Source organism: Aotus nancymaae, unplaced genomic scaffold (assembly GCF_030222135.1).
Source record: "Aotus nancymaae isolate 86718 unplaced genomic scaffold, 86718_ANA_hifiasm-v0.15.2.pri h1tg000029l, whole genome shotgun sequence".
NCBI lineage: Eukaryota > Metazoa > Chordata > Mammalia > Primates > Aotidae > Aotus > Aotus nancymaae.
Genome location: NW_026988442.1, coordinates 63,618,528 through 63,643,907, shown reverse-complemented (window position 1 = coordinate 63,643,907; position 25,380 = coordinate 63,618,528). Strand labels below are relative to the sequence as shown.

Here is a 25,380-nt window from a genome sequence, read left to right as displayed (position 1 = left end):
AGGTTGCAGTGGTCTCAGAAGGCCAGGGGATAAGCTAGAGTTAAATCAGGCTACAAGTTTCCATAATGATACCTTTCAGTTTTTCTTACCTGGGATGTAAAATATATTACTTCTTAGCATCTATCTTGCTAAAACTTCCCATTTTTGCTTAATTTCTAGGATTGACCAATGCAGTCCTTTCCCTATTCTTCCAGTAACTCTGTCTGCTTCAGTTGGTAGTGAGATACAATTTCTTACTGATTATCATATTTAAGAGTCTCTTCTATCTCTTTTTTTTTTTATTATTGCATTTTAGGTTTTGGGGTACATGTGAAAAACATGCAAGGTTGTTGCATAGGTGCATACGTGGCAGTATGATTTGCTGCCTCCCTCCCGTTCACCTATATCTGGCATTTTTTCCCATGCTATCCCTCCCCAACTCCCCACACCCCCGCTGTCCCCCCGTCCCCCCCAACAGACCCCCGTGTATAGTGCTCCCCTCCCTGTGTCCATGTGTTCTCCTTGTTCAACACCCACCTATGAGTGAGAACATATGGTGTTTGATTTTGTGTTCTTGTGTCAGTTTGCTGAGAATGATGTTTTCCAGGTTCATCCATGTCCCTACAAAGTACGTGAACTCCTCGTTTTTAATGGCTGCTTAATATTCCATGGTGTATATGTACCACATTTTTCCTGTCCAGTCTATCATCGATGGGCATTTGGGCTGGTTCCAGGTCTTTGCTATTGTAAACTGTGCTGCAATGAACATTCGTGTGCATGTGTCCTTATAGTAGAACGATTTATAATCCTTTGGATATATGCCCAGTAATGGGATTGCTGGGTCAAATGGAATTTCTATTTCTAGGTCCTTGAGGAATCGCCACACTGTTTTCCACAGTGGTTGAACTAATTTACACTCCCACCAACAGTGTAAAAGTGTTCCTATTTCTCCACATCCTCTCCAGCATCTGTTTTCTCCAGATTTTTTAATAATCGCCATTCTAACTGGCGTGAGATGGTATCTCAATGTAGTTTTTATTTGCATTTCTCTAATGACCAGTGATGATGAGCATTTTTTCATATGTTTGTTGGCCTCTTGTATGTCTTCTTTTGTAAAGTATCTGTTCATATCCTTCGCCCATTTTTGAATGGGCTTGTTTGTTTTTTTCTTGTAAATCTTTTTTAGCTCGTTGTAAATTCTGGATATCAGCCCTTTGTCAGATGGGTAGGCTGCAAAAATTTTTTCCCATTCTGTTGGTTGCTGATTCACTCTATTGACTGTTTCTTTTCGTGCAGAAGCTGTGAAGTTTGATTAGGTCCCATTTGTCTATTTTGGCTTTTGTTGTCAATGCTTTTGGTGTTTTGGTCATAAAGTCCTTGCCTACGCCTATGTCCTGAATGGTTTTGCCTAGATTTCCTTCTAGTGTTTTTATGGTGCTACGTCTTATGTTTAAGTCTTTAATCCATCTGGAGTCAATTTTAGTGTAAGGTGTCAGGAAGGGGTCCAGTTTCTGCTTTCTGCATATGGCTAGCCAGTTTTCCCAACACCACTTATTGAACAGGTAATCCTTTCCCCATTGCTTGTTTTTTTCAGGTTTGTCAAAGATCAGGTGGTTGTAGATATGTTGTGTCACCTCCGACGCCTCTGTTCTGTTCCATTGGTCTATATCTCTGTTTTGGTACCAGTACCATGCTGTTTTGATTACTATAGCCTTATAGTAGAGTTTGATGTCCGGTAGTGTGATGCCTCCCGCTTTGTTCTTTTTGCTTAGAATTGACTTGGCTATGCGGGCTCTCTTTTGGTTCCATATGAAGTTTAAGGTGGTTTTTTCCAGTTCTGTGAGGAAGGTCATTGGTAGCTTGATGGGGATAGCGTTGAATCTGTAAATTACTTTGGGCAGTATGGCCATTTTCACGATATTAATTCTTCCTAACCATGAACATGGAATGTTTCTCCATCTGTTTGTGTCCTCTCTTATTTCATTGAGCAGTGATTTGTAGTTCTCCTTGAAGAGGTCCTTTACGTTCCTTGTTAGTTGTATTCCTAGGTATTTTATTCTCTTTGTAGCAATTGTGAATGGCAGTTCGTTCTTGATTTGGCTCTCTTTAAGTCTGTTATTGGTGTATAGGAATGCTTGTGATTTTTGCACATTGATTTTGTATCCTGAGACTTTGCTGAAGTTGCTTATCAGTTTCAGGAGATTTTGGGCTGAGGTGATAGGGTCTTCTAGATATACAATCATGTCGTCTGCAAATAGAGATAATTTGACTTCCCCCTTTCCTATTTGAATACCCTTTATTTCTTTTTCTTGCCTGATTGCTCTGGCTAGAACTTCCAGTACTAGATTGAATAGGAGTGGTGAGAGAGGGCATCCTTGTCTAGTGCCAGATTTCAAAGGGAATGCTTCCAGTTTTTGCCCATTCAGTATGATATTGGCTGTCGGTTTGTCGTAAATAGATTCTATTATTTTGAGATACGTTCCGTCGATACCTAGTTTATTGAGAGTTTTTAGCATAAAGGGCTGTTGAATTTTGTGGAAGGCCTTCTCTGCATCAATTGAGATAATCATGTGGTTTTTGTGTTTGGTTCTGTTTATGTGGTGAATTACATTTATAGACTTGCGTATATTGAACCAGCCTTGCATCCCCGGGATGAATCCTACTTGATCATGGTGGATAAGCTTTTTGATGTGCTGTTGTAATCGGCTTGCCAGTATTTTATTGAAGATTTTTGCATCTATGTTCATCATGGATATTGGCCTGTAGTTTTCTTTTCTTGTTGAGTCTCTGCCGGGTTTTGGTATCAGGATGATGTTGGTCTCATAAAATGATTTGGGAAGGATTCCCTCTTTTTGGATTATTTGGAATAGTTTCAGTAGGAATGGTACCAGTTCCTCTTTGTATGTCTGGTAGAATTCGGCTGTGAACCCATCTGGGCCTGGGCTTTTTTTGGGTGGTAGGCTCTTAATTGCTGCCTCAACTTCAGACCTTGTTATTGGTCTATTCAGGGTTTCGACTTCTTCCTGGTTTAGGCATGGGAGGAGGCTACTGTCCAGGAATTTATCCATTTCTTCCAGGTTTTATAATTTATGTGCATAGAGTTGTTTGTAATAATCTCTGATGATGGTTTGAATTTCTGTGGCATCTGTGGTGATATCCCCTCTATCATTTTTTATTGCATCTATTTGGTTATTCTCTCTTTTCTTTTTTATTAGTCTGGCTAGTGGTCTATTTTGTTGATCTTTTCAAAAAACCAGCTCCTGGATTTATTGATTTTTTTTGTAGGGTTTTTCGTGTCTCTATCTCCTTCAATTCTGCTTTGATCTTAGTTATTTCTTGTCTTCTGCTAGGTTTTGAGTTTTTTTGATCTTGCTCCTCTAGCTCTTTCAATTTTGATGATAGGGTGTCAATTTTAGTTCTCTCCTTTCTTCTCATGTGGGCACTTATTGCTATATATTTTCCTCTAGAGACTGCTTTAAATGTGTCCCAGAGATTCTGGTATGTGGTTTCTTTGTTCTCGTTGGTTTTGAAGAACATCTTTATTTCTGCCTTCATTTCAGTGTTTATCCAGTCAACATTCAGGAGAAAGTTGTTCAATTTCCATAAGGCTGTGCGGTTCTGGGTTGGCTTCTGAATTCTGAGTTCTAACTTGATTGCACTGTGGTCTGAGAGACTGTTATGGTTTCCGTTCTTTTGCATTTGCTGAGGAGTGATTTACTTCCAATTATGTGTTCAATTTTAGAGTAGGTGTGATGTGGTGCTGAGAAGAATGTATATTCTGTGGATTTGGGGTGGAGAGTTCTGTAAATGTCTATTAGGTTTGCTTGTTCCAGGTCTGAGTTCAAGTCCTGGATATCCTTATTAATTTTCTGTCTCGTTGATCTGTCTAATATTGACAATGGTGTGTTGAAGTCTCCCGCTATTAATGTGTGGGAGTCTAAGTCTCTTTGCAAGTCTTTAAGAACTTGCCTTATGTATCTGGGTGCTCCTGTATTAGGTGCCTATATATTTAGGATCGTTAGCTCTTCTTGTTGCATTGATCCTTTTACCATTATGTAATGTCCTTCTTTGTCTCTTTTGATCTTTGTTGCTTTAAAGTCTATTTTATCAGAGATGAGAATTGCAACTCCTGCTTTTTTTTGCTCTCCATTTGCTTGGTAAATCTTCCTCCATCCCTTTATTTTGAGCCTTTGTGTATCCTTGCATGTGAGGTGGGTTTCCTGGATACAGCACACTGATGGGTTTTGGCTTTTTATCCAATTTGCCAGTCTGTGTCTTTTGATTGGGGCATTTAGTCCATTTACATTTAGGGTTAATATTGTTATGTGTGAATTTGATCCTGTCATTTTGATGCTAGCTGGCTGTTTTGCCCATTGGTTGATGCAGATTCTTCATTGTGTTGCTGCTCTTTACCATTTCGTGCATTTTTGGAGTGGCTGGTGCTGGTTGTTTTTTTCTATGTGTAGTGTCTCCTTCAGGAGCTCTTGTAAAGCTGGTCTGGTGGTGATGAAATCTGTGAGTACTTGCTTGTTCACAAAGGATTTTATTTTTCCTTCACTTATGAAGCTTAGTCTGTCTGGATATGAAATTCTGGGTTGAAAGTTCTTTTCTTTAAGGATGTTGAATATCGGCCCCCACTCTCTTCTGGCCTGTAGGGTTTCTGCTGAGAGATCTGCTGTGAGTCTGATGGGTTTCCCTTTGTGGGTAACCCGACCTTTCTCTCTGGCTGCCCTTAGTATTTTCTCCTTCATTTCAACCCTGATGAATCTGATGATTATGTGCCTTGGGGTTGCTCTTCTAGAGGAATATCTTTGTGGTGTTCTCTGTATTTCCTGGACTTGAATATTGGCCTGCCTTGCTAGGTTGGGGAAGTTTTCCTGGATAATATCCTGAAGAGTATTTTCCAGCTTGGATGCATTCTCTTCGTCACATTCAGATACACCTATCAAACGTAGATTAGGTCTTTTCACGTAGTCCCATATTTCTTGTTGACTCTGTTCATTCCTTTTTACCTTGTTTTCTCTAATCTTCCCTTCTCGTTTTATTTCATTGAGTTGATCTTCGACTTCTGATATCCTTTCTTCTGCTTGGTCAATTCAGCTGTTGAAACTTGTGCGTGCTTTGCGAAGTTCTCGTGTTGTGTTTTTCAGCTCCATCAATTCACTCATATTCCTCTCTAAGTTGTTCATTCTCGCTAGCATTTCATCAAGTCTTTTTTCAAGGTTCTTAGTTTCTTTGCATTGGGTTAGAACATGTTCTTTTAGCTCACGGAAGTTTCTTATTATCCATTTTCTGAAAGCTGATTCTGTCATTTCATCACACTCATTCTCCGTCCAGTCTTGTTCCCGTGCTGATGAGGAGTTATGCTGCCTTGTAGGAGGAGAGGTGTTCTGGTTTTGGGTGTTTTCATCCTTTTTGCGCTGGTTTCTTCCCATCTTTGTGGATTTATCCGCCTATTGACTTTGTAGTTGCTGTCTTTCTGATTTTGGTAATTTTAAGTCTGCAGCAGCTGAACTCATAAACCCCCTTTTCTTCCCCCCAGGTGTTCTGGCCCAGGGAGTTAGGGCTTTATGCTTTTCAGCTGTGTTGCTACCGTTTTCCCTGCCCACAAGGTGGCAGTCTAGTCACACTCAGCCTGCAGAGGCTTCGCTGAGCTGCTGTGGGCTCCACCCAGCTTCCATGTGAGCTTCCCTGCAGTCCTGTTTATATGGGTGTAGTTAGAACTGCTTCCGCTATGCTGGCCCGCCCCTGTAGTGACGGAGTCTCTGTAGTGGCGGGTTGTCTTGGTTATGGCAAATTGCCCCGGGAACTGCAGGGTGTTTCCCGATGGAGGACGCCCCTCCCCCACAGTGCTGGACCTTCCCGAGTTCAGCCGTGTTTCCAGTGGCTCCCTCTTTGCCCGGGAATCTCTTGGCTTGACTCCCTGCCTCAGCTCCCCTTGCTGGCCCAGAGGGGACACAGTCTCGTTCACTTTGCTCAAGGAGCCGCTGCTCCCTGCCCCCGGTGCAGGCCGAGCAGCTGCTCTGGTCCAACCAGCGGCGCTGGGAACCCGTGGAGCTTCTCCGCCTGTGAATCTCCTGGTCTGTGGGCAGTTAAAATCCGCTGCCCTGTGTGCCGCTGCATCAGCCGAAGCAGCGGCTCTGAGATTCGTGGCACGCCCTTTCCCAGGGCTCTCCTGGCTTGACTCCCTGCTTCAGCTCCCCTTGCTGGCTCAGAGGGAACTCTGTCTCTCTCGCTCTGCATAAGAAGCCACTGCCCCCCGTCCCAGGGCGTAGGCTGAGCGGCCACGCCGCTCAAACCAGCGGCGCTGGCGACCCGTGGGGCTTCTCCTCCTGTGAATCTCCTGGTCTGTGGGCAGTAAAAATCCGTCTGGAAATGCGGCGTCCACTCACCCTCTGCGCCTTCTCTCAGAGCTGCAATCCCGACTTCCTCCTAAGCGGCCATCTTGGATCGTCTCTCTATCTCTTTTTATATGCAACACCAATTCTTATTTTAGTTGAGGTTAACTTTATTTTTGTTTCTTTCCTTATTGAATAAGAACCACAACTGAAAATATTGTGAACTCTTTTTAGCATTAGTTATTATGCAATATTTTCCAATTTCCTATGATGAGCTATTACATTCAATACCAAACCTTAACAGAAGACCTTAAAGTATTGCCTTCTTTTAGTTTTTAATACCTTAAAAACTAATCGGATATTAACCACATATAGTAACACGTGAAATTTTGTATACTATTTAATCCAAGGACCTTTTTTCATTTCAAATATGCAGTTTAATGTTTTTTACAATTCAAAGTTGTGCAGCCATCATCACAGTTAATTTCAGAGCATTTTCATCACTCCAAAAATAAACGCTATAAACATTAGCAGTCACTCTTTCCACAAATCCCTCAGTCCCAGGCAACCACTAATCTACCGCCTCTGTGTATTTGCGCACTCTAGATATTTCAGATAAATATGATCATAAAATATGTGGCCTTTTGTGACTGGCTTGTTTTACTTAATATAATGATTTTAAGGTTCATCCATACTGTAGCAGGAATCAGTATAGCATCTCTTTTTATTACCAAATAATACTCCATTGTGTGTACATACCACATTTTATTTATCCATTCATCAGCTGATGGACATTTGGTTGTTTCCACTTTTTGGCTACTATAAGTAATGCTGCACACACTGGTGTACAAGTTTTAGTGTAGATATATATTTTTGTTTCTCTATGAGTAGAACTGCTGAGTCATCAATCTGGTAAGTTATTAAGAAATAAGGGTGTAAGAATAGACAAAAGATAAATATTCCTCATTTCTGAAATCCTTTCAAGTAAAAGCACCTTGACCCTAATCTCACACTTGCTGCCAGTACGTGTTTTCCTTCTCAATGAAGAGTGCCTCCCAAAGTTCTGCTAGCTAAGAATTGGGACCTTTATCGCTACTTCCCACTACCCTTCAGATAACAGATGACCTGTGGCATTGAAGTCTAAAGTATAATCTCTAACTCTTGGTTCTACAACCTATGTGTTTAGTGTAGAGATCCTATCTTCCCTGTGTACCCTGTCTGCCTTCCTTTTGAAGTTGTCATTAGGTACTGGCCAGTTTGCTATCCATAGAAATGATAGGAGCTTGAATAAAACTTTTGGAGCCAAACCCTTATGAGTGGGGCCTTGAAAAGATTTGTGTATCTTTGCTTGACTAGTTCTCAGTTTTCTTTTTCTTACAAAGCACAGGAAGGCTCTGGAAAAAAAAGTAGCTTTGATATCAAAGTAGGTTGATAAAGCCATCTCCCTCTCCATGTATCTCTCCTTTGCTTGAATGCCTGAATTAGCATCATCCCACCTCCTTGCCACCAATGGAAAACAATTCATATTCTTATAATATGTACCAGCTTTTTTTCCAAATTAAACTTTTTATTTTGAAATAATTATACATTCACATGCAGTTGCAGGAAATAATACAGACATCTGGTATACCCTTTACTCAATTTCCCCCAATGGTAACATCTGTCAAATTATAGTACAATATAACAACCAAGTTACTGACATTGATACAGTCAAGATAACGAACATTTCCATCACCACAAGGATCCCTCGTGTTGCTCTTTTATAGCACACCCATTTCCCTTCCCTCACCACCTGTTTCTTAACCCCTCACACTCACTAATCTATTCTCCACTCCTATAATGTTGTCATTTGAAGAATACTTTATAAGTAGAATCACATGGTATGTAGACTTTTGGGATTGAGTATTTTCATTCAGCATAATTTTCTAGAGATTCATGCACGGTGCTGAATGTATCAGTAGTTTGTTCCTTTTTATTGCCTGGTAGGACAGGCTGAGTATCCCTCATGCAGAATGCTTGGAACCAAAAGTGTTTCAGATTTCAGATAGTTGGAAATTTTAGAATATTTGCACTATCAAACCCCACAGAAGACCTTAATAAGGCATTGCCTTCTTTTGAAATGGCATCTTAAAAACTAATCAGATGTTGATGACATATAATAACATGTAAAATTTTATATTCTATCTACCTATTTTTTGAAAAATCAAAACTTTCATGTTTTTAGAGAAAGCATATATAAAATTTTACTCAAAAGACTTTTGAAATTCCATGATGATATTCACAATTTAGTATGATACCTTCTGAGGGCAGAGAAATGAAATTTATATAATGTAGAGAACTATAGTTTCCAATAAAATATTACTTTATTAAAAACAGAAACGGGAGGGTTTTGTGTATATTAAAGGTTCCTTTTAACACATGAGAGATAACACTTTTTTTTGGTCACAAGTGTTTAGTATAATTAAATTCTTATAAAGGCCATATGTGAGATTCTGACCTTTATCCTAAGAGTGATGAAAAACCTCTGAAGAGTGTATATGTGACCAGATATGTATGTTTAAATCGGATTAAAACATGCACACGGTTAAATTAAATGGTCCTTTGGCCCAGATTTTCCCATGTAAGCCTTACTTCTCTTTCCACATTTCCTTTGATACGTATCTGTATTTTTTCAGGTAAAAGTAGTTTGCTTCCACCTCAATTTTTTTTTTTTTTTTTTTTTTTTTTTTTTTGAGACAGAGTTTCACTCTTGTTGCCCAGACTGGAGTGCAATGGTAAAATCTCGGCTCACCGCAACCTCCACCTCCCAGCTTCAAGCAATTCTCCTGCCTCAGCCTCCCAAGTAGCTGGGATTACCATGCACCACCACTCCTGGCTATTTTTGTATTTTTAGTAGAGACGGGGTTTCTCCATGTATGTCAGGCTGATCTCGAACTCCCAACCTTAGTTGATCTGCCTGCCTTGGCCTTCCAAAGTGCTGGGATTACAGACATGAGCCACCGTGCCCGGCCTCAAAATTTTTATTAATCATTTTTTAGACATCATATATTAATACACATACAAACACATAAAGGAGGTGTTATACACTCACTCACTCTACCCTGTCTCCAACTTTTCTGTCTCTATCATTCAGCATTTAGTTTGTTGTTGTTGTTTTGAGACATAGCCTCACTCTATCTCCCAGGTGGGAGTGTAGTAGCATGATTGTGGCTTATTGCAACCTCCGCCTCCCAAGCTCAAGTGATCCTCCCACCTCAGCCTCCCAAATACCTGAGACTACAGGTATGTGCCAGCAGGTGTGGCTAATTTTTGTATTTTTTGTAGAGCTGGGGTTTCACCATGTTGCCCAGGCTGGCCTCAAACTCCTAACCTTAAGTGATCTGCCCACCTCAGCTTCCCAGAGTTCTGGAATTACAGATGTGAACTACCTTTGCCCATCCTCCATTTAGTTTTATCTCTATTTTTAGTTTCTTTGTTGTAACTGTAATCTCTTTCTTTTTTTTGTTGCGTTCACTATAGATAGTGCTTTGTGATTGTCCTTATCAGATGAGGATATTAGTATACCCACCTTCTCCTTCAACTTTTCTTCTTTCACAATTTCATTATCAGGTCTTTCAGTTTTGTATTTCTAAAATTAATGCCAGTTACTTCTTTAAAAATTGTTTTTTGTTTTACTTTAAGTTCCGGAATACATATGCAGAATGTGCAGGTTTGTTACATAGGTATACATGTGCCATAGTGGTTCGCTGCACCTATCAACCTGTTATCTAGGTTTTAAGCCCTCATGTGTTAGGTATTTGTCCTAATGTCCTTCCTTCCCTTGGCCACCATTCCCCCAACAGGCCCTGGTATGTGATGTTCCCCTCCCTGTGTCCATGTGTTCTCATTGTTCAACTCCTACTCATGAGTAAGAACATGTGATATTTGGTTTTCTGTTCCTGTGTTAGTTTGCTGAGAATGATAGTTTCCAGCTTCATCCATGTCCCTGCAAAGGACATGAACTCATTCCTTTTTATGGCTGCATAGTATTCTATGGTGTATATGTGCCACATTTTCTTTATCCAGTCTATCATTAATGGGCGTTTGGGTTGGTTCCTAGTCTTTGCTATTGTGAACAGTGCTGCACTAAACATACATGTCATGTGTCTTTAGAGTAGAATGATTTATAATCCTTTGGGTATATACCCAGTAGTGGGATTGCTGGGTAAAATGGTAGTTCTGGTTCTAGATCCTTGAGGAATCACCACAGTGTCTTCCACAATGGTTGAACTAATTTTTACACTTCCACCAACAGTGTAAAAGCATTACTATTTGTCCACATCATATCCAGCATTTGTTTCCTGACTTTTTAATGATTACCATTCTAACTGGCATGAAATGGTATCTCATTGTGGTTTTGATTTGCATTTCTCTAATGACCAATGATGATAAGGTTTTTTTTCATATGTTTGTTGGCTGCATAAATGTCTTCTTTTGAGAAGTGTCTGTTCATATCCTTTGCCTACTTTTTGATGGGGTTGTGTTTTTCTTGTAAATTTGTTTAAGTTCCTTGTAGATTCTAGATATTAGACCTTTGTCAGATGGGTAGATTACAAAAATTTTCTCCCATTCTGTAGGTTGCCTGTTCACTCTACTGATAGTTTCTTTTGCTTAGCAGAAGCTCTTTAGTTTAATTTGACTCCATTTGTCAATTTTTGCTTCTGTTGCAATTGCTTTTGGTGTTTTAGTCATGAAGTCTTTGCCCATGCCTATGTCCTGAATGGTATTGCCCACGTTTTCTTCTAGGGTTTTTATGGTTTTAGGTCTTACATTTAAGTCTTTAATCCATCTTGAGTTAATTTTTATATAAGGTGTAAGGAAGGAGTCCAATTTTTGTTTTCTGCATATGGCTAGCCAGTTTTACTAGCACTGTTTATTAAATAGGGAATCCTTTCCCCATTGCTTGTTTTAGCCACTTTGTCAAAGATCAGATGGTTGTAGATTTGTGATGTTATTTCTGAGGTCTCTGTTCTGTTCTATTTGTCTACATATCTGTTTTGGTACCAGTACCATGCTGTTTTGTTACTGTAGCCTTGTAATGTAGTTTGAAGCCAGCGAGCGTGATGCCTCCAGCTTTGTTGTTTTTGCTAAGAATTGTCTTGGCTATACGGGCTCTTTTTTGGTTTCATCTGAAATGTTAAAGTAGTTTTTCTAATTCTGTGAAGAAAGTCAATGGTAGCTTGATGGGAATAGCATTGAGTCTATAAATTACTTTGGACAGCATGGCCATTTTTATGATATTGATTCTTCTTATCTATGAGCATGGATTGTTTTTCCATTTGTGTCCTCTCTCACTTCCTTGAGCAGTGGTTTGTAGTTTTCCTTAAAGAAGTTCTTAACATCCCTTACAAGTTGTATTCCTAAGTATTTAATTCTCTTCGTAGTAATTGTGAATGGGAGTTCATTCATGATTTGGCTGTTTTGTCTATTATTATTATTTTGCAACCATACTTAACCATTTACATTATTGTGTGAAAAAAACTTTTGCGTTTGCTGTTCCCTCTAACTGCAACATAAATTCACTGAGATGACCACTTCATCCCTCCTTTTCTTAAATTCTTGATCATGATAGCAGCTGCTCAATAGGCCTCCCCCGTGCCATACTTATTTTAAATAGCAACTCCCCATACCTGTAATTTTTGCTCTGCTTTCCTAATTTTGTTTTCAGAGCTCATCTTGTTAATACAAATTATATATGTTATTTTACTCAATTTTTAAAACTACTGTCACTCTCTGCCACTGTGCTATAAGCTTCAAGAAGGCAGAGAATCTATTCTAACTAATTTAATTCATTTTTTAATTCATTACTTTCTCCATCATTACTGTATTCTTAGTAGCTAAAACAATGCTATATACCTAGCTGACACTAAATAAGTATTAGCTTAATTAATGGTTAATGATAGTGCCAACTAGTCTTTGGTTATATTTTCTTAAGCAATTTTTTAGTTTTCTTAAATTTCCTTTTGTTTTTCTTGTATTATTTTTCTTTATGATATTCCCAGTTCTTTCTGACTCTCTATATTATAAAACATTCTGGTGTCTCTCTTTCCTTCTCCCCACACCATTCCCCCCACCACCATCACTTTTCCTTGGGAATTGCTCTTCCAGAGTCTTGACATCCTCTGGCTACGCAACTGTCATCCTGGGACTCCCCTTTCCTGATCTTCTGGATGGTGCTACTTCAACCCACATTTTTTTCTTTCTTTTTTTTTTTTTATTCTGCTATGATGAAGTATATCCCTTAGCAACTCCTAAGAGCAAGTATATAAATAGTCAATTTTTTTAATTTTTATGTTTGAAATTTTTCTTATTTTATTCTTACAAATTATCCAGGTTCTAACATCAGAAGATGCAGGGCCTGATGGGCGGGGTGAAAGGAGAGAAGTAGTGGGTGTATGCATCCGCGTTAGAAAAGGAGGATTTAAAAGGTACTATTTTTGGCCACCTGCTCTACATGAGACACTGTTTAAAAACTGACATTTTGTACCACTTTTACAGTTTTTATAATAGTCTTAACAATTCATCACATTAAAAGTTGTAGAAAAGACACTCCTTTAAAGACTATGGTGAGGAGAAGCAATTACTATTCATTTTAATTGCTTGCCATCTTAATTCTAGTTTGTCTAGGATTCTAGGTTACAAATCTTCTCTGTGAACTTGGAAGGTGATGCTCCACTGTCTTCAAAAATTCATTTTTGTTTTTTATAGGTCATCTGCTTTTTTCTTCTGTCTTTAGGGTTTGCTTTTGTTTTTTTCTTGGTATTTTGCAGTTCCTGATATGTCTAGGTATAGGCCTTTTAAAATTCGTGTTGTACTTGAATTTTAAGTGGGTACTTTCTTCTGAGGAGTTGTATCCTTCATATCTAAAAAATTATCTTGTATCATTTTCTTAGTAATTCTTCCCCCACCCACGTTTTTTGTCTCGTTCTTTCCTTCTGTAACTTTTATTATTTTATGATGGTCCACATGGGCTGACCATTTAAAATCTCTTCTTTTGCATGGTACTTTGTTTCCTTTTTAACTTACCAGCAAAGCTCTCAACTCTTAAAACAAAAATTGATGGAAAGGTTGAAGTATAAAATTACATTTTTATTTCCTAAAAGTCTTTCATATTCTCTGTAGTCTCTGTGTCATTGTTCATTATACAAATATTCAGCAAATCTCCCCATTTTCAGCCCTGTTTCTCCCTTTTCCTCTTAACAGGCATCTCAGAGCCCCTGAACTTCCCTGTGGTTCTACAGATCACTGGGTCCTGTCTACTGTAGGCTGAGGTTTCCTGTGCCGACTTCAGCACTTCTAATCTATTTTCCTGCTCACATTAATATATTTAAATCTCACATCTGGTAATGGCCTATCCGCCACCAATTATGGTATTATTTATTTTTATTCCTGTATTGTTGTTTTATTTGAGTCTTTAAAAACGTTAAAAACATGCGTGGTCTACCTGGTATCTTTAACTAGAAGTCATTGAAAATTTGTAGGCAAAAAAATGGCCAGAGAAAATGCCATTTTACAAAGATCACTCTTGATAAAGTTTGAGTTATATCAGCATAAACTAGCAGATGAGGTTACTTTGCATGTAATTACATGATGCTTATAACACAGCCATTTATAAAAATAATATAGGAAGGATATAATTAATATACTCTTGCATATAAAGAAATAAGTGGATTAATAGTTAAAGGAAGGCCACCACCTAGGAATAAGTTAAATACAATACTTTCTCCAATTAAAAAACAAAATAGGCTGGGTGCAGTGGCTCACACCTATAATCCCAGCACTTTGCGAGGCTGAGGCAAGTGGATCACCTGGGCTGCAGAGTTCAAGACCAGCCTTGCCAACAGGTAAAACCCCCACGAAAAATACAAAACAAATAGCTGGGTGTGGTGGTGCACAGACCACTGGGTGGTATGGTCTCAGCAACTCAGGAGGCTGAGGTGAGCAGATGGCTTAAGGTGGGGGTTAGGGGTGGGTGGATGACAGCTGCAGTGAGCAGCACACCACTGCACTCCAGCCTGGGTGGCAACAGTGAGACCCTGTCTTAAAAAAAATAAAAAGGCAAAATATAACTTATTCACCAGGGCAAAATTGAAGTGACTATCTGCAGAAATAATCTAATCTCTACCTACTCTACCAGTGCTTTCTATCACTTGATTTCAACCCATCTCTTATCCTTGAATATAAATGTTATTTTGTAGAGAGTAAGTTAGCCTTATACCAGTCTTGGACTTCTAGGAATTTATAGTCTTTCAACTGGGTGTGGTGGCTCACGCCTGTAATCCCAGAACTTTGAAAGGCTGAGGCAGGTGGATCACTTGAGGTCAGGAGTTCGAGACAAGCCTAGCCAATGTGATGAAACCCCATCTCTTCTAAAAATACAAAAATTAGCTCTGCTTGGTGGCGTCCCCCATGCCTGTAGTCCCAACTACTTGGGAGGCTGAGGCACCAGAATCGCTTGAACCCAAGAGGAGGAGGTTGCAGTGAGCCAACATCATACCACTGCACTCCAGCCTTGATGACAGAGTAAAGATGTGTCTCAAAAAAAAAAAATTGTAGTCTTTTATTTGCAGTTAACAGCAATAAGAATCAAAATACTATTTCATAGGGTAGTAATGATGAATAAAATGAGATAAAATGTATCATGTTTAATTTTGCTCTTTCTTTGCACTATATACCCACTTTTAAACCATTTCTAGAATATCTCCATAACTATAGTAAATTCGCTAATATCAAAATCCTCCTACTATATGAAAATTTTGGTACTTTAAAAGGCCACTATTGCCAGATAATGGAGTGTGACATATAAAAAGTATCTTTCCTACCTTCTTATATCTTAAGAACGGCTTTGCAGTCTTAAGCAGCTCCTTTGTATACTTAATTAAGACACTTGTAAGCTTTAGTGCCATTTAAAAATATACATTGTTTATAGCCAGTTCTATAGATCTTTTTGATAATAGGAATAAACTCTCTGTCAAAGCACAATCTCTAGAAATCCTAGTCATTTAAGTGTTTTTTTAATTGACTTAAAATTTTTAAGTGTTTTTAAGTGTTAATTTTTTTTTTTTTTTATTGCATTTTAGGTTTTGGGGTACATGTGAAAAACATGCAAGGTTGTTGCTTAGGTGCATACGTGGCAGTGTGATTTGCTGCCTTCCTCCCCTTCACCCATATCTGGCATTTCTCCCCATGCTATCCCTCCCCAATTCCCCACCCCCCCGCTGTCCCCCCCACTCCCCCACAACAGACCCCCATGTATAGTGCTCCCCTCCCTGTGTCCATGTGTTCTCCTTGTTCAACACCCGCCTATGAGTGAGAACATGTGGTGTTTGATTTTGTGTTCTTGTGTCAGTTTGCTGAGAATGATGGTTTCCAGGTTCATCCATGTCCCTACAAAGGACGCGAACTCCTCGTTTTTAATGGCTGCATAATATTCCATGGTGTATATGTGCCACATTTTTCCTGTCCAGTCTATCATCGATGGGCATTTGGGTTGGTTCCAGGTCTTTGCTATTGTAAACTGTGCTGCTATGAACATTCGTGTGCATGTGTCCTTATAGTAGAACGATTTATAATCCTTTGGATATATGCCCAGTAATGGGATTGCTGGGTCAAATGGAATTTCTATTTCTAGGTCCTTGAGGAATCGCCACACTGTTTTCCACAATGGTTGAACTAATTTACACTCCCACCAACAGTGTAAAAGTGTTCCTATTTCTCCACATCCTCTCCAGCATCTGTTGTCTCCAGATTTTTTAATGATTGCCATTCTAACTGGTGTGAGATGGTATCTCAATGTAGTTTTGATTTGCATTTCTCTAATGGCCAGTGATGATGAGCATTTTTTCATATGCTTGTTGGCCTCATGTATGTCTTCTTTTGTAAAGTATCTGTTCATGTCCTTCGCCCACTTTTGAATGGGCTTGTTTGTTTTTTTCTTGTAAATCTTTTTTAGCTCGTTGTAAATTCTGGATATCAGCCCTTTGTCAGATGGGTAGGCTGCAAAAATTTTTTCCCATTCTGTTGGTTGCCGATTCACTCTATTGACTGTTTCTTTTGCTGTGCAGAAGCTGTGGAGTTTGATTAGGTCCCATTTGTCAATTTTGGCTTTTGTTGCCAATGCTTTTGGTGTTTTGGTCATGAAGTCCTTGCCTACGCCTATGTCCTGAATGGTTTTGCCTAGGTTTCCTTCTAGTGTTTTTATGGTGTTAGGTCTTATGTTTAAGTCTTTAATCCATCTGGAGTCAATTTTAGTGTAAGGTGTCAGGAAGGGGTCCAGTTTCTGCTTTCTGCATATGGCTAGCCAGTTTTCCCAACACCACTTATTGAACAGGGAATCCTTTCCCCATTGCTTGTTTTTATCAGGTTTGTCAAAGATCAGGTGGTTGTAGATATGTTGTTTTGCCTCCGACGCCTCTGTTCTGTTCCATTGGTCTGTATCTCTGTTTTGGTACCAGTACCATGCTGTTTTGATTACTGTAGCCTTGTAGTAGAGTTTGATGTCTGGTAGTGTGATGCCTCCTGCTTTGTTCTTTTTGCTTAGAATTGACTTGGCTATGCGGGCTCTCTTTTGGTTCCATATGAAGTTTAAGGTGGTTTTTTCCATTTCTGTGAAGAAGGTCATTGGTAGCTTGATGGGGATAGCATTGAATCTGTATATTACTTTGGGCAGTATGGCCATTTTCACGATATTAATTCTTCCTAACCATGAACATGGAATGTTTCTCCATCTGTTTGTGTCCTCTCTTATTTCGTTGAGCAGTGATTTGTAGTTCTCCTTGAAGAGGTCCTTTACATTCCTTGTTAGTTGTATTCCTAGGTATTTTATTCTCTTTGCAGCAATTGTGAATGGCAGTTCGTTCTTGATTTGGCTCTCTTTAAGTCTGTTATTGGTGTATAGGAACGCTTGTGATTTTTGCACATTGATTTTGTATCCTGAGACTTTGCTGAAGTTGCTTATCAGTTTCAGGAGCTTTTGGGCTGAGATGATAGGGTCTTCCAGATATACAATCATGTCGTCTGCAAATAGAGACAATTTGACTTCCTCCTTTCCTAATTGAATACCCTTTATTTCTTTTTCTTGCCTGATTGCTCTGGCTAGAACTTCCAGTACTAGATTGAATAGGAGTGGTGAGAGAGGGCATCCTTGTCTAGTGCCAGATTTCAAAGGGAATGCTTCCAGTTTTTGCCCGTTCAGTATGATATTGGCTGTCGGTTTGTCGTAAATAGCTTTTATTATTTTGAGATACGTTCCATCGATACCTAGTTTATTGAGGGTTTTTAGCATAAAGGGCTGTTGAATTTTGTCGAAGGCCTTCTCTGCATCAATTGAGATAATCATGTGGTTTTTGTCTTTGGTTCTGTTTATGTGGTGAATTACATTTATAGACTTGCGTATATTGAACCAGCCTTGCATCCCTGGGATGAATCCTACTTGATCATGGTGGATAAGCTTTTTGATGTGCTGTTGTAATCGGTTTGCCATTATTTTATTGAAGATTTTTGCATCTATGTTCATCATGGATATTGGCCTGTAGTTTTCTTTTCTTGTTGAGTCTCTGCCAGGTTTTGGTATTAGGATGATGTTGGTCTCATAAAATGATTTGGGAAGGATTCCCTCTTTTTGGATTATTTGGAATAGTTTCAGTATGAATGGTATCAGTTCCTCTTTGTATGTCTGGTAGAATTCGGCTGTGAACCCATCTGGACCTGGGCTTTTTTTGGGTGGTAGGCTCTTAATTGCTGCCTCAACTTCAGACCTTGTTATTGGTCTATTCAGGGTTTCGACTTCTTCCTGGTTTAGGCTTGGCAGGAGGCAGCTGTCCAGGAATTTATCCATTTCCTCCAGGTTTTCTAATTTATGTGCATAGAGTTGTTTGTAATAATCTCTGATGATGGTTTGAATTTCTGTGGAATCTGTGGTGATATCCCCTTTGTCATTTTTTATTGCATCTATTTGATTATTCTCTCTTTTCTTTTTTATTAGTCTGGCTAGTGGTCTGTCTATTTTGTTGATCTTTTCAAAAAACCAGCTCCTGGATTTATTGATTTTTTGAAGGGTTTTTCGTGTCTCTATCTCCTTCAATTCTGCTTTGGTCTTAGTTATTTCTTGTCTTCTGCTAGGTTTTGAGTTTTTTTGATCTTGCTCCTCTAGCTCTTTCAATTTTGACGATAGGGTGTCAATTTTAGATCTCTCCTTTCTTCTCATGTGGGCACTTATTGCTATATATTTTCCTCTAGAGACTGCTTTAAATGTGTCCCAGAGATTCTGGTATGTGGTGTCTTTGTTCTCGTTGGTTTCGAAGAACGTCTTTATTTCTGCCTTCATTTCATTGTTTATCCAGTCAACATTCAGGAGAAAGTTGTTCATTTTCCATGAGGCTGTGCGGTTCTGGGTTGGTTTCTGAATTCTGAGTTCTAACTTGATTGCACTGTGGTCTGAGAGACTGTTTGTTATGGTTTCCGTTCTTTTGCATTTGCTGAGGAGTGATTTACTTCCAATTATGTGGTCAATTTTAGAGTAGGTGTGATGTGGTGCTGAGAAGAATGTATATTCTGTGGATTTGGGGTGGAGAGTTCTGTAAATGTCTATTAGGTTTGCTTGTTCTAGGTCTGAGTTCAAGTCCTGGATATCCTTGTTAATTTTCTGTCTCGTTGATCTGTCTAATATTGACAATGGTGTGTTGAAGTCTCCCACTATTATTGTGTGGGAGTCTAAGTCTCTTTGTAAGTCTTTAAGAACTTGCCTTATGTATCTGGGTGCTCCTGTATTAGGTGCATATATATTTAGGATCGTTAGCTCTTCTTGCTGCATTGATCCTTTTACCATTATGTAATGTCCTTCTTTGTCTCTTTTGATCTTTGTTGCTTTAAAGTCTATTTTATCAGAGATGAGAATTGCAACTCCTGCTTTTTTTTGCTCTCCATTTGCTTGGTAAATCTTCCTCCATCCCTTTATTTTGAGCCTTTGTGTATCCTTGCATGCGAGATGGGTTTCCTGGATACAGCACACTGATGGGTTTTGGCTTTTTATCCAATTTGCCAGTCTGTGTCTTTTGATTGGGGCATTTAGTCCGTTTACATTTAGGGTTAATATTGTTATGTGTGAATTCAATCCTGTCATTTTGGTGCTAGGTGGCTGTTTTGCCCTTTGGTTGATGCAGATTCTTCATTGTGTTGATGCTCTTTACCTTTTCGTGTGTTTTTGGAGTGGCTGGTACTGGTTGTTCTTTTCTATGTGTAGTGCCTCCTTCAGGAGCTCTTGTAGAGCTGGTCTGGTGGTGATGAACTCTCTGAGTTCTTGCTTGTTCACAAAGGATTTTATTTTTCCTTCACTTATGAAGCTTAGTTTGGCTGGATACGAAATTCTGGGTTGAAAGTTCTTTTCCTTAAGGATGTTGAATATCGGCCCCCACTCTCTTCTGGCCTGTAGGGTTTCTGCTGAGAGATCTGCAGTGAGTCTGATGGGCTTCCCTTTGTGGGTAACCCGACCTTTCTCTCTGGCTGCCCTTAGTATTTTCTCCTTCATTTCAACCCTGGTGAATCTGATGATTATGTGTCTTGGGGTTGCTCTTCTAGAGGAGTATCTTTGTGGTGTTCTCTGTATTTCCTGGACTTGAATATTGGCCTGCCTTGTTAGGTTGGGGAAGTTTTCCTGGATAATATCCTGAAGAGTATTTTCCAGCTTGGATGCATTCTCTTCGTCACATTCAGGTACACCTATCAAACGTAGATTAGGTCTTTTCACATAGTCCCATATTTCTTGTTGACTTTGTTCATTCCTTTTTACCCTGTTTTCTCTAATCTTGCCTTCTCGTTTTATTTCATTGAGTTGATCTTCGACCTCTGATATCCTTTCTTCTGCTTGGTCAATTCGGCTGTTGAAACTTGTGCAGGCTTCACGAAGTTCTCGTGTTGTGTTTTTCAACTCCATCAATTCGCTCATATTCCTCTCTAAGTTGTCCATTCTTGTTAGCATTTCGTCAAGTCTTTTTTCAAGGTTCTTAGTTTCTTTGCATTGGGTTAGAACATGTTCTTTTAGCTCACGGAAGTTTCTTATTATCCACTTTCTGAAAGCTGATTCTGTCATTTCATCACACTCATTCTCCATCCAGTCTTGTTCCCTTGCTGGTGAGGAGTTGTGATCCCTTGTAGGAGGAGAAGTGTTCTGGTTTTGGGTGTTTTCATCCTTTTTGCGCTGGTTTCTTCCCATCTTTGTGGATTTATCCACCTGTTGACTTTGTAGTTGTTGTCTTTCTGATTTTGGTAATTTTAAGTCTGCTGTGGCAGAACTCATAAACCCCCTGCTCTTCCCCCCAGGTGTTCTGTCCCAGGGAGTTACGGTTTTATGATGTTCCTCTGTGCGGTTGCTGTTTTCCCTGCCCACAAGGTGGCAGCCTAGTCACACTCAGGTTGCAGAGGCTTCGCTAAGCTGCTGTGGGCTCCACCCAGCTTCCGTGTGAACTTCTGGGTGTAGTTAGAACTGCTTCCGATATGTTGGCCCGCCCCTGTAGTGACGGAGTCTCTGTAGTGGCGGATTGCCTTGGTAGAGAACAGCAGGGTGCCTATGGAGAACGCCCCTCCTCCACAGAGCTGGACCGTCCCGGTTTCAGTTGTGTTTCAGGTCTTCTTGCTGGGTAAGAGGGGACACCGTCTCATCTGATCTGCCTCCGGAGCCGCTGCGTTGGCTAAAGCCGCGGCTCTGAGATTCGTGGCGCTGGCCTGGCTCCCCGTTTCAGCTCCCCTTGCTGGCTTATAGGGGACTCAGACTCTCTCACTTTGTACAGTGAGCCGTTGCCTCAGGGTGCCGGCCCAGTGGCTGCGCCGTTCAAGCCAGCAGCGCCAGCAGCGCTGGCGACCCGTGTGGCTTCTCTGCGTGTGAATCTCCTGGTCTGTGGGCAGTTAAAATCAGTCTGGAAATACGGCGTCCACTCACCCTCTGTGCTTTCTCTCGGAGCTGCATTCCCGAGTTCCTCCTAAGCGGCCATCTTGGATCTCCTCCTAATTTTTTTTTTAGTGTTACCCATCTTAATTGTTGTGCTGACGTATGTGACTGCTCTTTATGTTTTGCTTTTCAAATAGATTAAGAAAAATTCACTTAAAGAATTGTTTTCATTTCTATCTCCCTTTAAAAGATCTATACATACATAAAAGTTATATGTGGCAGCAGTTTTATTATAGATTATTAGGGATTCTCATTTTGCTGAGAGACATATTTACTTCCTTTTCTTCAAATTAAAACTTGGGAAAAGGGCAAGGAGAAATTTTAAATCCATAACTGAATAAATTCAGTAGTTTTCAAGGAAAATAATAAAATTATAGTAAAGATCATTCCAGGCTTCAAATATCTGTAACTATATATGATTATGGCTGAAAGAAATTGCAATAGCAGTGTGCATTTTTCATAATCAAAATGTATTATAAACCTTCCATGTCTCTTTCATATAAATAAAAAGAATATAATTTCAAATATAACTATTATCATGTCTGTTTGCCTTTATTGTAAGTGGAAGCTATAGTTTCTGATTACTGCTAACTACTGCTAAATTTTCCCTAAAATGCACATTTTTTGAATTAACAACACATTTATTTTTAGCATATGTTCTTTTTACCTGCTCCTGACCATTCAATGTGCACATATATTCACACATCTCAGAGAGTAGTAAAAACAAAAGACATTTTATTAAGTAAATAATACTCCACAAAGGTTTTATTTGGTTTACATAATAGATGAGAAGTTCCTTTTTAGGGTATTGTTTTCTATTTTATGTAGGAATTATTTTTAAAACCATGATATGCTAGGGTTTTTTAAAATATATTTTGCATGTTATGATTTTCTGGTGGCTACACAGAAAAATCTTCCTGTTTTTTTTCCCTTATTCACAGTATTCAAAGTAGTCCATGTGACCTAGATATTGAAAATCGAGGTAGAGTGTGCTACATTGCTGATATTTACTGTGAAACCTTAGAAACATTCTGGTACCACATGCTGGAATTACAGGGTGCACCCTGTTTATTTAATATTGCTGATATTTTTGTGATAGTCTATATGATCATTTTTAAAGCTGGCATTAAAATTGTTGAAAAATATTCACAAACAAAAAGTAATATTTTTGTATGTCAGTTAAAATGCATATATAATCAATATTCATTTTTAAACTTTAGACCAGACTAGATGTTTTATTATGACTTTTCCTACCATTATTTACCTTGTATTTAGAATTATCATAATCTGCTAAATATAGAAATCTTCCCTCCCCTCCCCACTCCTCCCCTCCCCACTCCTCCCCTCTCCTCCTTCCATGTTTCTATGGAGAAGAAAACTATGAAAAAATGTGTTGGGTTGGGGCTGAACCCAGTGACTCATGCCTGTAATTTCAGCACTTTGGAAGATCGAGGAGGGCAGATCACAAGGTCAGGAGTTCAGACCAGCCAGCCTGGTCAACATGCTGAAGCCCCATCTCTACCAAAAATACAAAAATTAGCTGGGTGTGGTGGTATGTGTCTGTAATCCTAGCTACTGGGGAGGCTGAGGCAGGAGAGTCTCTTGAACCCAGGAGGCAGAAGTTCCAGTGAGCTGAAATCCACAACTGCACTCCAGCCTGGGCAACAGAGCAAGACTTCATCTCAAAAAACAAAACAAAACAAAAAAACATGTTGGGTTTACAGATTCTTTTCAGTAATCAGTTTGGGAAATGGACTCTCCTGTTTCATAAGTGTTTGGGAAATGGACTCTCCTGTTTCATTAGTGTTTCCAAACAAAAATCTGTTGCAAAGCCATTTTTAAAAGGTAGGGTATATATTGAATGACTGGCTTAATTTGTTCAATATTAGCTAATGTATCCTTTTGCAACATTGCCTAGATCCAAGCTATGAAATAAGAAGAACTCACATTATCTATATAGTCAGAGAAATAGGAATGTTGCCAATCCCACGGTTTGGGCGACAATCACTAGACATTAATAAAAGCATCAAAATCCCAGAGAGATCAATGCAAAAGGTGGGTGATTTCTATATTTACAACTGAGGTACCCAGCTCATCTCATTGGGACTGGTCAGACGGTGGGTGCAGCCCACAGAGGGCGAGCCAAAGCATGGTGGGGCATCACCTCACCCAGAAAGCCAAGGGGTCAGGGAACTCCCTCCCCTAGCCAAGGGAAGCCATGAGGGAATGTGCCATGAGGAACAGTGCACTCCAGCCCAGATACTCTCCTTTTCCCACAGTCTTGCCAACCCGGAGACCGGGAGATTCCCTCAGGTGCCTACACCACCAGGACCTGGGTTTCAAGCACAAAACTGGGCGGCCATTTGGGCAGACACCAAGCTACCTGCAGGAGTTTTGTTCATATCCCAGTGGCACCTTGAATGCCAGTGAGACAAAACTGTTCATTCCCCTGGAAAGGGGGTGGAAGCCAGGGAGCCAAGTGGTCTAACTCAGTGGATCCCACTCCCATGGAGTCCAGCAAGCTAAGATCTACTGGCTTGAAATTCTCACTGACAGCACAGCAGTCTGAGGTCAACTTAGGACTCTTGAGCTTGATGGAGGGAAGGGTGTCCACCATTTGTAAGGTATATTGCCGAGTTAAAATGAGGCAACTGAGGCCAGTGAGAAAAAATGAGAATCCAATTTATTCAGCTCCCGGGCGAGGTTCTGTGGTCCAGGAAGGGGCCAGAGAAGTCGCAATGGGCTTCTCAGGGCGTGGGGTTTTATAAGAAGTGGAGGTAGTTGATTGGTCATTGGGAAACAAAGAGCAGACAATTTCATTGGTAAGGAGATTTGATTGATTGTTAGGGAAACAAAGAGCAGACAGTTTCATTGGTAGGCTGACTTGCTGGGGAGGTTAATGTTAAACTGCCATTGGACAAATCTTCCGCGGCCTTTTTAAATTTTGAAAGGGTTGAGTGAGGAATGCAGGAGTGGGCGTGTGGAGCCTGCATGGAGAAACCAGATAGGAGCAGGTGTGGGGAGACAGCACAGAGAGATAAGTGTGTCCATTTGGCTCTTCAGCGAGGCAGCCGGCCTTACATTCCGACCTTTTTGATGATATAGGACGTTGCTTCTTTCTGGCTACTTCCTGCTGAACAGGGGCGGAGTCGGGGGGGGTCAGTTGGCCGGTGCCTCAGTTGGGAGTTGGACGTAGGGGTGAAGTAGCATTTGATTTATTGCCACCCTGGAAATTTCTTTCATGCGAGCTTGTAAAAACCTAAGAAAGAATGGGACCAGCATTAGTAGAAGACAAACTATGATTAGGGGAATGACAACAGGAGCTAGCCAGGTGAATATGGGAGATTGCCACCAGTTAAGAGGAAAGTTTGGCGCACTTGGCGTTCCTCGGAGGTCTTCCTTGAGGCGATAGAGAGTATTGACATTTTTTTTTTAACTTGGTCTGTTTCATTGATGTAATAGCAACACTGTTCCTGGAGAAACAGACAGGTACCTCCTTTCTCCGCCATTAGTAGGTTTAGAGCCTGTCGGTTTTGGAGAGTTACCTGGGCTAGTGACGTAATTTGTCGCTGAAGAGAGGCCAGAGAGTCTGCTGATGTTTCAATGGCCACATGGAGTTTGTTTTCTAGTTGAGCAGCTGAAGTGATACTGTAGCCTAAGGCGTCGCCTCTAATTCCAGCAGCTGCTAAAGAGGCTAGGGAGAGGCCAACTACTATGGGGAGGAAGACAGCTCGTTTGTTTCGGCCCTGAGGGGAAGATGGAAGGAGGGATAGAAATTTAGCTTGCCTATACACCTCTAGTTGTGGGACTAGGGTGACGGGCACACAGGGGAATGGGGAGGAGGTTTTGATAATTTTGGTTAGGGTTCCATTACACTAAAAGTACCCCCCTTGAGGCGCATGAAAGGAAGAGTTTATATTTACTGTGGTGTTGCACTTAAGGCTATGGTTGGTAGGTGTCCCATAACATAGAGAAAGAGAGTGGGAGTGTATTTTAAACAAGGGGATTCCCATTAAAGTGGTTTCAGGTCTTGTGGACTTTTGTGATAGGGTGAATCCCGTTTGGAGGGGAACTGCGGCTAAA

At 40.1% G+C, this 25,380-nt stretch overlaps 1 protein-coding gene and 1 long non-coding RNA gene across 7 annotated transcripts in view; one reads left to right on the top strand and one right to left on the bottom strand.

The window, feature by feature from the left end:
* The window catches only part of MBD5 (methyl-CpG binding domain protein 5), a 471,066-nt gene that overhangs the window by 300,595 nt on the left and 145,091 nt on the right, over positions 1-25,380 (top strand). The window lies entirely within an intron of this gene.
* On the bottom strand, positions 23,959-24,883 carry LOC135276995 (uncharacterized). Its single transcript, XR_010344602.1, has 2 exons — positions 24,843-24,883; positions 23,959-24,556 (listed from the first exon to the last, which is right to left on the bottom strand). It is a non-coding gene; the product is annotated as an uncharacterized LOC135276995 (long non-coding RNA).